The sequence below is a fragment of the Papio anubis genome, chromosome 12, assembly GCF_008728515.1.
Source record: "Papio anubis isolate 15944 chromosome 12, Panubis1.0, whole genome shotgun sequence".
NCBI classification, from domain to species: Eukaryota; Metazoa; Chordata; class Mammalia; order Primates; family Cercopithecidae; genus Papio; species Papio anubis.
The window spans coordinates 57,315,263-57,328,769 of record NC_044987.1 but is presented as its reverse complement, the minus strand read 5'-3'; the positions used below and the strand labels follow the sequence as shown (position 1 = coordinate 57,328,769).

Genomic DNA, 13,507 nt, shown 5'->3' with positions numbered 1-13,507 from the left:
TTTCCCTATTTTTGTCTGATTGGATTATTTCAAAAGACCTGTCTTCAAGTTCTGAGATTCTTTCTTCTTAGTCTAGTCTATTATTGAAGCTTTTAAATGTATTTTGTATTTTTTTCAATGAATTTTTCATTTCCAGAATTTCTGTTTGGTTTTTGTTTAAGATATTTATCTCCTTGGTAAATTTCTCATTTATATCCTGAATTGATTTTCTGATTTATTTGTACTGGTTCTCAGATTTCTCTTGTATCTCATGGAGCTTCTTCAAAATCAGTATTTTGAATTTTTTATTTGGCATTTCAAGGAATTATTTTTGGTTGGGATCTGGTGCAGGACAACAGTTGTGGTCCTCTGATGGTGTCATAGTTTCCTGCTTGTTCATGTTTCCCATGTCCTTCCATTGATATATAAACATCTGGTTTAGTATTCACTTGTTCCAATTTTTTGAAATTGCTTTTGTAGGGCAGAATTTTTTCCTGAAGATAGATATATGTTGTTGGTTGAATAGGATGCTTTGGCTTTGATTTTGGGTGCCTGCCGTAGTGTGGTCTTTCTATGACTTCTTTGGTAGTACACAGGTTCAGTGGTATCTGTTATTTCCTCTATGGCTTAGGGTATAGTTAGCTGAGGCTGTGGTGAAGTTTTGCTGGGGGCTTGGACACCTACTGAGCCAGTATTCACACCCCACTGGTGGCAGAAGTAGGCTGTGTGTCTGTTTTAAGTCTCCAAAGCAGCATACGCTGGCACCAGTGTTAGTGGGTCCTGGAGAGCCAATTCTTGGGCCTATACTTCACTTGCTTAGAAGCTAGTAGTGGAAGTACAGTAGGCCAGGTATGTGGGCAGGTTCTCAGACTCCTGGGCAGCTGGTATGATATGGGTAATGGCAATAGTGGTAGTGGAGCAATCCACTGGGAGCCAAGTGGTCTTCGTTGGTGTTGCTAGTAGCTGTGATGGGTTGGGCAGGCTAGTCCTCAGTCCCACAGCTGCCTGAAACAGGGTAATAGGTATTGTCCTAGTTATAAGCAGGAGAGTCTGGTTTCCCTGTGCCTCCCTCGGCTGGTTGGTAGTTGCAGCCGGGTAGCCTCAAACTCAGGCTGAGGGCACAGCCTTGCATTAAACTCTCAAAATGGTGCTAGCTGGGGCCTGTGACCAGAGAGGGCAAGGCCTCTCTCAGGTGTGTAGCATGGGCAAGTGTGAGGAGTGTGGTCTGCTTAAGTTTTAGTTGCACAGCAGTCTGTAGCAGAGCAGTGGGTATTATCCTTGGTATATGTAAGAGAGCCTGATTTCCCTGTCCCTCCTCAGCCAGGCAGCAGATGCAGCCTTATCAGCTTGAACTAAGCCCAAGGGCAAGGCACAGCCCAGCATTAAACTTTCTAAATGATGCCTTGGACCTGTGACCCGGGGAGGGAAGGGTGCACCTAGGAAGGCAGCATGGGCAAGAAACTGCGGGGAGTATGATCTGCTTGAGTCTCAGTTTCACAGCAGTCTGCAGCAGGGTGGTGGGTATTGTCCTAAGTATGAGTAGGAGAGCTTAGCTTCTTTGTCACTCCTTGGCCAGGTGGTGGCTGCAGCCACGTCAGCCCAAACTCAGCCTGAGGGTTGAGCACAGCGCAGCATTGAACTCTCAATATGGTGCCTAAGGTCAGGACTAGGTAGGGCGGGGCCCCTCCCAGGTAGGCAGTGTGAGCTAGAGGCTCTGGAGAGTGTGGTCCACCTGCGTCTCAGTCGCAACGGTAGCCCCAAGCAGGGCAGTAAGGACCCCCCAGGGGTACATGGAAGCACCCAGTCTCCTCTCCCCTCCTTGGAGCAGTGTAGCAACAGCAGCTTCATCTGTAGATTCCTGGTATCTAGGCTGTCACTATGGCATTTAGCCAACGCTGGTCTAGGCTTGGATGCCTGTGGGATTTTGCGTTGATTCCCTTTTGGCGCAACATCTCTGGGCAATCTCCAGGTAGCTTCCTGTGTCAGCCCACAGGGATTGAGGGGTTCTCCCTAGCCAAGATTGTAAAAGCCCATTTTGGAGTGTGGAACTCTGGGGGTTTCTCTCTTCTTGTTTTTCTACATCCAGGACCCTCTCCAGGCTTTCAGTCAGTCCCTGGCTAGCCAAGTTGCCTTGAACCCTCTCTTTATTCACTTTTGGTGCATCTTGTCACTTCTATAGTGAATCCTAGTGTTCTCTCCTAGACAGTCTGTTTGAAAGGTATCTGCTTATTATTCTGGTTCCTCTCCGTGGAGGAGACACACACTACCTGTGTCTTGTCAGCCATCTCTCCCTCTTTTCCTTCAAAGTGCCTGATATTCTTAGGTACTGGCAATGAAAAGATGAACAACACACCTTCCCTGAGCCAGAGAAATTTATGACAGTTCCCAAGAGGACAGGGTACACTACACTACACAGGGCCTCATGGGGAAGCACCAGGACCCAAAGTGATTTTCATCAGAAAAGGACCATTGGAAATTCTTTGCGTGGAGGAAGCTTAATTAAATTTAGTGTGATCATATCTATAGTCTGTCACTGCCAGAGTAAATAAAAGTCATCTTAAGTGATCTTAACAACATTTTACCTCTTATCAAGGAGAAATTGAGTGGATGCTTTAGCATACTATATTCTGGTCTAATAGACTTTTAAATTGTAGCAATAGGCATCAAATCAATGTGCCATGGAAAGGATTTTTGGAAATCATTTTACAGCTTGCTTAGTAGCTCATTTATTCCCCCCTCTCTTTTTTAGTCCAATTTGCCAAAAATATTAGTGACCTGTTTTTTAGTCTGATAAATAGTAACACTGAATAAAAATTTGGGGAAAGCAATGAAAAATATTCATAATCCGATCATCCAACAGAAATAATATTTTAATTTTTGGTTAATAGTTCCAGTATTTGTGCATATGGAAGTATGATTTTCAGCCACCACCTGGCCAAGGAGTGACAGAGATAGATAGATAAATGGAGACAGATTCAAAACTACATTTTGAATAAACACGTTTAACCTAGTAGCCCAAACCCAGGGACAGGACCAATCAGAGATGCAGAAACCACAGATAGCTAAGTAGCCCATGTAGTCAGTGAACAGGAAATGAAATGAGATAGCCAGTACGTAGCTTGGTAGAATTGCCTAAGGCAGAAAGCAGGCAGCTGCAATGGCTCTTCATGTGGTTCCTATGGGCCTCGGTTGTGGCTTACGTTTCATAGGGTTTTAGGCTGGAGCTAGAATAAGACAATAATGAAATAACAAATTATTTTCTAAGAAAAAAGATGTAAAAGGTTATAACATCTAGTCTCATTTTTGCTATTACCATGTCTGTTATTGCTGTAGCTCCATTCTGGCTCTCTCTCTCTCTCTGTGTGTGTGTGTAGATGTGTAGGTTACAATAATAAGGTTACATACTAGTTAAAAGATAAATTAGAGAATGATCAGTTCCCTTGAGGGTAGATGGGAAACAATTTAAAAAGCTCTTTTTAAATAGCCTAAATGGCTTCTTATCAGTATAAAGTTCAAACTTCTTAGGACAACTTTCCAAGGTTCATGCTTTCAATTACTGCACTCTACTGCCCCCTAATATGATAGTGCATTTTGTTTCTATTGTGAATGCTATCTTCACTTGGAAAGCTACAGCCATGCATGCCCTGGAAGTCATAGTTGGCATTGTTTTGACAGTAGTAATAACACTAAAACCTCTGAATATGTAGATTTTATGTCATATACTAGGTTGCTGATGCCTTGACACTTTATAGAAACATGACCTTCTCCTTGTATCATGTATTCTAGGTCCCTTCTTATGCATTATGGTAAACCATGATGTGATTTAAAAGGAACTTGTAACTCTTGGGCTTTTACATTTCTGTCATGGCAAATAAGCTAACTTGCTTCCGAAATCTAATTATGTCATCTTTGTACATGACTTTTTCATAGCTTGAGTTAGACTAGAAAATAAAATTCATCAATACCTATTGTATGCCAGACACGTGGTAGATAATCCTTATAGCAACGTTTCCTGACAAATATCCTTATTTCATAGCTAAGGCAACTGAGTCTCAGAGATTTAAACAGCTTTCTAAAGTTGGTAAGTAATAAGTGATAAATCTGGGATTCTAGTCTAGGTCTGATCCCAAAATCCTTGTACACTATTTCTAGTGTGATCAGATGAGTCAAAATAAATGTATATCAGAGCATATTTGTGTTTTATTGTAACCTTGAAAAACTTTGGCTGATAGTTTGCCAAGATATCTGAATCCAGAGGTTCCAACTAAGTGAAATTCTATTATACACTTGAGAAACTCTTAAAACTATAGTAAAATGTTGTGAATATGAACATCTGATTAGAAGATGCAGATGGTACCCTGACCTCCTTGTTCCAATTTCAGTTCTATTTTGATTGTATCTGTCTTCACTTTGGACATGACCATATGGGGAAACTTATCCCTATTACTTATTTTGTGGAATGTGCTGGATAATTTCTACAGATACGAATTTTATATTAACTTTGATGTCACAAGCAAGTCAAATGCAGCTCTTCATCATGATGAAATGTTGGCTAAGAGTCACCTTGATATTAACAAAATATTTTATTCTTCATGTGACTAAATCAGTGTACATGCAAGAAGAAAGAAAAAATGCTTAGATTCCTTTTTAAAATTATCCCCAGAATTTCTAATTTTTATAAATTAAGGACCAATAAATGCAATTTTGTTTCCACACATTTGACATTTGTTCCTTTGACTTAAATAACTTCTCCACTCTTTATTTTCCTATTTGTGGTGATTTGAATAATTTTTCAGAAAATATGTACTTCCTGATAAATTGTAGTGTGTCAATAATGAAAACTGTTCTATGGTGCTAAACTTCACCTGTTCTCCAGCCCTGCCTACCTCTTTCTAGTCAACCATTTTCTGTTTAAGTGAGATAACCTATTTGAAAATCTGCATTCCTTAGCACATGGGTTCTAATCTGGACTTTGTCTGCCTTGCTAGGTTCATCTTCCGTAACTCTCCCACGTATACCCAACAGTTTAGCTATATCAAACTACTTGCTGTTTTCAGTACCATATGTATTTTCACATCTCTGCCTTTAACCTTCTTTGTCTGGTGAACTCCGCATAGCTATCACTTAGGACTCTGCTTTCTCTAGAAAGCCACCTTTTAAATCTTCCTTAGTCTCCTGCTAGGATCAGATAACTTTTCTGCTCTCCCACAGAATACAGTGCATATCTTTATTATAGCATTTAGTGCACCATATTGTAATTATCTGTGTGCTTCCTAACTTTCTCCTAATATACCTTAGAAGTCAAGAGAGAATGTGGTAGAATATGAGGTTGGAGAGATTTGGGCAGGAGCCAGATCACACAGGGCCTTACCATAAGCCAGAGTAGAGTCTAAAGTTTATTCTAAGAGCAATGGAAAGCCAATGGAGGGTTTTAAACAGGAGAGTGACATGATCATATATATATATACACACATACACATATATATATGAATATGTGTGTATGTATATCTATATAGAAGTATAGATATAGATTTGAGGCAGGATATCACTCTGTCACCCTGGCTGGAGAGCAGTGGCACAATCATGACTCACTGCAGTCTCAGTCGCCTAGGTTCAAGTGATCCTGCCACCTCAGCCTCCCTTGTAGCCGGGACCATAGGCGTGCACCACCATACCAACTAATTTTTTACATTTTTTGTAGAGACATTGTGTCACTATGTTTCCCAGGCTGAGCTGGTCTGGAAGTCCTAGGCTCAAGCAATCCTCCTGCCTTGGCCTCCCAAAGTTGTACGATTACAGGCATGAGCCACTGTGCCAGGCCCAGAATTTACAAAGGAAGAAAAAAGTTCCAAAGCCGATTTGGAGATTTTCTCTTGATAGCCTTGTTATAACCACAGAAAGTATGTTTTGTTGAGAGAAAGATAATATGGACGATATTTTCTGTCTTTTCCTGAATTTACTAAGATCTAAAAATTATACTTGCCCTCATTTTTCTTCCCATCGAATGAAAATATGTTTGATTCTAAATATGTGCCTTATATTTGCACTTCTGCCTTTGGAATTATTTTATTTAGTTCCTCTAATTTTGTCTTGATTCATATCCTTACCATGAAATGATCCTCTCCTAAGTTTTGGATCAGCCCTAACTTTTTAAAATTTATATACTGAAATCAGAGGTTCTAAAGTACCTGTATCTTATCAAAAACAATTTATGTACAGCCTTAAGTTACAACTTATTTTTTATCACAAGATTCATAAATAAAAATCTTAACAGAAATAAATTATGCAGCAATTGCTAACTTTGGTGGGATATTTTTATTGCTCCTTTACTTTTGTGTCTTGCTGATTTTTATAGCTAGAAGCGTTTTTTTACTCTCCCCTCCACCATTAAAACACATCATAGTATTCCCTTGAAGTGGATATAGTCACAATGATGAAACATTTTAAGAGGCTCACAATAGCCATTTTGATCCTCTTGGTCTTCTTTTCTTTCCAGTGTTTTAATGTGTCTGGAGAACATTTGAGTTCATCTTTGACTAGAGAGAAAGTGACCAAAATTGCTTTCTGAATTCTCCCTTGATTTCTTGTTAAATGTGGAGACATGACTGGGTTTCCCCCATCTGGTTCACTTCAGAGAGCTAATTTCAGGTACCTGCTTTTATTTCTCCCCCTTCCTTCTCTCCTCCTGCCCTATTTCTTGTGAAATAGTGGATTATCAAAGGAGAAGAAAAAAAATCAGCCATTCAGCGAATACCTAATAAGTGTTCTCTATATGCCTGGCACTGGGCTAGTTTCTGGTGATAGGGAACCATGGAGACCTAGACTATGCCTTTTATGAACCTTAGAATCCAACAGTGATCTTTGGGTCTTCATGGGCAACAGTCATTGACAGCCCTTTAAAATACATGTACCAGGGCACCCACTGAATGAGAAGCTTCTGGACTGGCCTAGCATTTTAAAAGCTGTATGGGCAAAACAGTATGATCCAAAAGCTGATAACTACTGGCCTTGTCAAACATTATTTCTTGGATGCTTTGTATAGTAGACTTAACTGGAGAGGAAGCAGAGGAAGATTTGACTTAGGAGATGACATTAAAATGAATCTAGGATACACACTGAACTATTAAGGGGTAAAAGGATATGATATATCAATTTACTCATAAATGTTCAGAAAAATATTATATATATATATACACACACACACACACACACACACATACATACATATATATGAAAATTAGCCAGATGATAAAAATTGGTGAATCTGAACCAATATGTAGAACATATACAAGAATTCACTACACTATTTTTTTTTTTTTTTTTTTTTTTTGGCTCTGTCACCTAGGCTGGAGTGCAGTGGCACTACAACCTCCGCCTCCCAAGTTCAAGGGATTCTCCTGCCTCAGCCTCCTGAGTAGCTGGTACTACAGGTGCCTGCCCCAACGCCCAGACGCCCAGCTAATTTTTGTATTTTTAATAGAGATGGGGTTTCACTAAGTTGGCCAGGCTGGTCTCGAACTCCTGACCTCGTGATCTGCCCGCCTTGGCCTCTCAAAGTACTGGGATTACAGGTGTGAGCCACCGTGCCCGGCCACTATGCTGTTCTTTCAACATTTCTGTAAGTTTGAAATTACTTCAAAAGAAAAAGTTGAAAGAAACAAAAAGCAAACAATAAAATGGCTGTAGAAGTTGCCTAAGATTTCTTTTTTTTTTTTTAAGACAGAGTCTCATTCTGTCACCCAGGCTGGAGTGCAGTGATGCAATCTATCTCAACTCATTGCAACCTCCGCCTCCCAGGTTAAGTGATTCTCCTGCCTCAGCCTCCCAAGTAGCTGCAATTACAGGTGCCTGTCACCACGCCCGGCTAATTTTTGTATTTTTAGTAGTGACAGGGTTTCACCATGTTGGCTACGCTGGTCTCAAACTCCTGACCTCAAGTGATCTGCCCGCCTTGGCCTCCCAAAGTGCTGGGATTACAGGCTGGAGCCACCGCACCCAGCCACGAAGTTGCATAATATTTCAATGAACAGAGAGATAGGCTGGGGACAAGTGGGAGTGAACAATGGAAAGAGTAAGTATTCCAGGCAGAAGTGACAGAATGAGCACAGGATGAGCAAAGGCAAAGCAGACTAGAGTTAATGGTGTGAGATTAGAGACCAAAGGCAATCAGCCGTGACTGAACTACAAGCTACAGTGGAAGAAATCAGCGGAGCCAGATTATGAAGCTCCATATATGCCTTGCAAGGAGTTTATTCATTATTTAAGCTAGCAGTTAAAATAGGATGCACACACTACAGGGAGTGAGAAAAATCTTTTGGGATGCAGGAAGAAAACTCTTTAACTTCTATTTGTGGCTGGGTGCAGTGGCTCACACCTGTAATCCCAGCACTTTGGGAGGCCAAGATGGGTGGATTACTTGAGGTCAGGAGTTCAAGACCAGCCTGGCCAACATGGCGAAACCCTTTCTCTACTAAAAATACAAAAAAATTAGCTGGGCGTGGTAGTGGGTGCCTGTAATCCCAGCTGCTCAGGAGGCTGAAGCAGGAGAATTGCTTGAACCTGGGAGGTGGAGGTTGCAGTGAGCCAAGATTGCGCCACTGCATTCCAGCCTGGGTGACAGAGTGAGACTCTGTCACAAAAAACAAAACAAAACAAGACAAAAACTTCTATTTGTGTATAGTTACTTATTTACCTCATTTTTAAAAAATTTATATTTTATATGTTTTAAAATATGTATAGTATCTTAGCACCACAGTGTGTATACAGTGTACAAATATACATATATGGGGTTGCTTTAAAGTATTTTTGATATTAAAATTGGAAAACTAGTCTTTAGATATTTTCCTACCTTGTAACCTGAGTGATATTTTTAAAATGCAAAAGTGATTATGTCAATTCCTATGTGTATGTGTATGTGTCATTTTTTAACAACTGTACTTTCTCCTTAGGATAAAATCCAAATCTGAATCAGAATCAGATTTTAACATGGCTTTAGAAGTTCTTCTTTTTTTTTTTTTTTTTTTTTGAGATGGAGTTTCGCAAGAGCCAGGCTGGAGCGCAAATGGCGCGATCTTGGCTCACTGTAACCTCTGCCACCCAGGTTCAAGCGATTCTCCTGCCTCAGCCTCTCGAGTAGCTGGGATTACAGGCTTGCACCACCACGCCTGGCTAATTTTGTATTTTTAGTAGAGACGGGGTTTCACCATGTTGGTCAGGCTGGTCTCAAACTCCCGACCTCGGGTGATCCGCCCGCCTTGGCCTCCCAAAGTGCTGGGATTAAAGGTGTGAGCTACCACGCCTGGCCTAAAAGTTCTTCTTAATCTAGTTTCTATAAACCATGCATGCCAGTTTCATCATTGGATCCCTATACCCAAGTTGTTCATGGTTTAAGCCAAGCTCTTTTAGTTCTTTGAATGCACTAACTTCGTCTTTATTCTAGATGATTCTTCTACATAGAATGATCTCATTTTTTAAAAAATTATTTCATCTGGTTAATTTTTTCTTCAAATTCTAGCTTAAGTGTTACTTCCTCAGACAGCCCTCTTTTGACCCCCTAGACAAGGTAATAACATTATCTTTGCATAGATTCCCATAGCTCTATAACTCCCCTTTTTGATGTTTTTTTGTTTGGTTGGTTGGTTTTTGTTTGTTTGTTTGTTTTTTGACAAGATTTCACTCTGTCACCCAGGCTGGAGTGCAGTGGCAGAATCATGGCTCAGTGCAGCCTTGACCTCCCAGACTCAAGTGATCCTCCCACCTTTCAGTCTCCCAAGTAGCTGTGACTACAGGACTATGCCATCACACCCAGTTAACCTTTTGTATGCTTTGTAGAGACAAAGTTTCTCTGTGTTGCCCAGGCTCGTCTCAAACTCCTGAGCTCAAAGGATCTACCCACCTTGGCCTCCCAAAGTCCTGGGATTATAGGTGTGACTCACCATACCTGGCCCCCTTTTTGTATTTTTAATGGTTTGTTTAAAATTCTGAGACAGGAACCATATTCCTCTTGTACACTCACTTATCCCAGTGGAAATGCTTGGAGCATTAAGTACACAGTAGATATTTATTGAAAACAAATGGGGTCCTCGTTAAGTAAATACTTATCAAAATCATAATGAAATACCACTTCACATCCACTAGGATGGCTGTAATCACAAAGACAGCCAGTGATAAATATTGGCAAGATGTGGAGAAATTAGTATATTGCTGATAGGAATATAAGATGGTACAGACACTCTGAAAAACACTTCCTCAAAATACTAAACCATGTGACCCAGAAATTTCACTCCAAAGTGTATATGAATGAATGAAATAAAAAAATATGTCCACATAAAAACTTGTATATGAGTGTTCACAGCAGCACTATTCATAATAGTGTAAATGTAGAAACAACCTAAATGTATTTTTTAGCTCGGGCTGCCATAACAAAATACCATAGACTGGGTGGCTTAAACAACACGCATTTATTTCTCACAGTTCTGGTGGCTTGGAAGTCCAAGATCAAGGTAGCATTTAATTTGGTTCCTGGTGAGGAACCAAAACCAAAAAACGTCTCCTTCCTAGCTTGCAGACTGTCACTTTCTTGCTGTGCCTCACATGGCCTTCCCTGTTTGTGCTGTGGAAAGAGAAGAAGCAAGCTTCAGTGTCTTCCTCTTATAAGGGCACTAATCCCATCCTGGGGACCCCACCCCTACATGACCTCATCTAAACCTAATTAACTCCCAAAGGTCTCACCTCCAGATACCATCACATTAGGAGTTAGAGCTTCAACATATGAACTGGGGAGTTGGGGAGGCGGGCATACAAACATTCAGTACATAGCAATGTCCATCACCTGATGAATGGATAAGTAAAATATGGTATGTTCATATAATGGAATATTATTATTCATCCATAAAAAGGATGAATCACTGATGCATGTGATGACATAAAAGAACCTTGGAAACATTATGCTTAAGGGAGAGAAGCTAGACATAAAAGACTACATGATATATGATTCCACTTAGATGTAATGTCCCCAGTAGGCAAATCTGTAGAGACAAAGTAGATTGATTGCCCAGGGCTGGAGAGGTTGAGAGAAAATGGAAAATGATTGCTAATGGGTATAGGCTTTCTTTTAGGGGTGATGAAAATGTTCTAAAATTAGCTTGAGGTGATGTTTGCACAAGTCTGAATATACTGAAAACAATTCAATTCTATACTTTGAATTAATTTTATGTGAATTGTATCTCAAGAAACCTGATAAACTTCAGCAAAACTTGGTGGTTTGCTTTAAAAGAGCAAAATAAAAATGCTGTTCTGTTACATGTTTTTGGACTCTAAATGTCTGGAAATGTCAGTTGCAGGAGAGTACTTTTTTTAAAAGAATAGAAAATAACAAAGAAAAAGAGGAATAAACCTAGTGCTACCCTCTCCTGAAAGCAATTTGAAACCTCTGAGTAGCCACCAGAATAGATTTTCTATGAGAATACTTTTTTATGTGTTACCCAGATTGTTGAAAGGAAATAAATTGTAGAGATCTCTAAAAAGTCAGACGTTTAATGGCTCTGTGAGCAAAAGCAGGGGGAAAAAATCAGACCTTTAATGCTATATAATTTAACAGTATCAAGAGAACACTTTGAAAACGTTTTGATTAAAACAGTCCTTGAGTAAGGCATGATAAAGTGGCCATTCTACCAAGATGAATAATCATCCCATCTCACTTTTTTTTCTTACTTCATAATATATTGTTATTGTGTGACTTTAAATAACTTAAAGGTTTTTATTTTTTTCCTTTTACATTGAATAATTTACCTACCTTTGTACCTTCTAATTACTTTTTTGGGAAAAAAGACACAAACCACCCCACTTCCTTATTTCTCTAATGAGATGAGTGCAATAACTATCTTATTTCCCTCATTTCATTTTGAGGAATAAAAATTACAATCTATATAGTGACTTTTTTAAAGGCAAGAATAACATATAGTTTGAAATTTTTCTCAGGTGGTGTCATACAAGTTATTTAATGACACCCCTACTTACTACATTTGTTGGGCTAAGTCCTATGTATCCTTAAGTTTAATCTGTACCATCATTCTTGCATTCTTGGATTTCCTTCACAAGCGTTCCTTCTCTGTGCTTCCATGGTATTCAACGCATATCTCCATGTACAGGCACTGTCTGTTTATCTGCCTGTCTCTTCCATTAGACTATATGTTTCATTAAGGCCAATGACTGGATCTTATCTTTGTACCTCAGCATCTATAACTGAATTTGGCAAATAGGATGCACTCAGTAAATTCTGAACTAAACTGAATCAGAGAAAAAAGCTTTATTAGATGTCATAGGGGCTGATACTTGGTCAGTTAATTTTTTTAAGTTGAAGCATAGAATTTTTTAAATTTTGGATATGAAACCTTTGATATATTAAAGCACAGAATTATTGAATACATATATACATGAAGTTTAATTTTTAATTTGTATTAATTTTTGTTTTTTTATTTTTGAGATGGAGTCTCACTCTATCACCCAGGCTGGAGTGCAGTGGCACAATCTCAGCTCACTGCAACCTCCATTTCCCAGGTTTAAGCAATCCTCCTGCCTCAGCCTCCCAAGTAGCTGGGACTACAGGTGTGTATCACCATGCCTGGCTAATTTTTGTATTTTTAGTAGAGATGGGGTTTCACCATGTTGACCAGGCTGATCTCAAACTCCTGACCTCAGGTGATCTGTCTGCCTCGGCCTCCAAAGTGCTGGGATTACAGGTGTGAACCACTGCGCTGGGCCTGAGGTTTTATTTTTGTTGTATATAATCTTTGACAATTATTTAACATACGGCATGACCATTGAATGAGAGACCCTAATTTTAGTTCTACTTACTCTTTTTTGCTTTAAAAACCAAACATTTTATAAAACCCTAAAATGAAAATAGTTCATTTAAAATGGAGGCACTTGGGAAGAACTTAGGACATGAACACAGAATCTTTTTATTTTTTAATTTTATTATTATTATTTTATGTATTAATAGAGATAAAGTCTCGCTGTGTTGCCCAGGCTGGTCTTGAACCCCTGACTTCAAGTGATCCTCTGGCCTTAGCCTCCCAAAGTGCTGGGATTACAAGCCTGAGCCACTGTGCCCTGCCTACAGAATCTTTTTAGATTTTTACTATTTTTCCCAGTCTGTAACAGATATCCAACCACAACTAATTCAACAATGATTTTTATTAGCACCTTTTTTTTTTTTTTTTTTTTGAGACGGAGTTTTGCTCTTGTTGCCCAGGCTGGAGTGAAGTGGCACAGTCTCAGCTCACTGCAACCTCCTTCTTCTGGGTTCAAATGATTCTCTTACCTCAGCCTCCCGAGTAGCTGGTATTACAGGGGCCTGCCACCACGCCCAGCTAATTTTTAAATTTTTAGTAGAGACGAGGTTTCGCCATGTTGGCCAGGCTGGTCTTAAACTCCTGACCTCACGTGGTCCACCCGCCTCAACCTCCCAAAGTGCTGGGATTACAGGCGCAAGCCACCGCGCCTGGCCAGCAACTCATTTTTATTG

At 39.7% G+C, this 13,507-nt stretch overlaps 1 protein-coding gene across 5 annotated transcripts in view; it reads left to right on the top strand.

The window, feature by feature from the left end:
* Positions 1-13,507, top strand: part of ACER3 (alkaline ceramidase 3) — a 162,623-nt gene that overhangs the window by 86,670 nt on the left and 62,446 nt on the right. The window contains exon 1 of one of the 5 annotated variants that reach the window (XM_009186972.3): positions 5,767-6,627. The exons of the other annotated variants lie outside the window; for them this stretch is intronic. The gene's annotated coding sequence lies outside the window, so the exon portion shown is untranslated. Of the gene's footprint in view, positions 1-5,766; positions 6,628-13,507 lie in introns of those variants that run through there. 5 annotated transcript variants of the gene reach the window in all.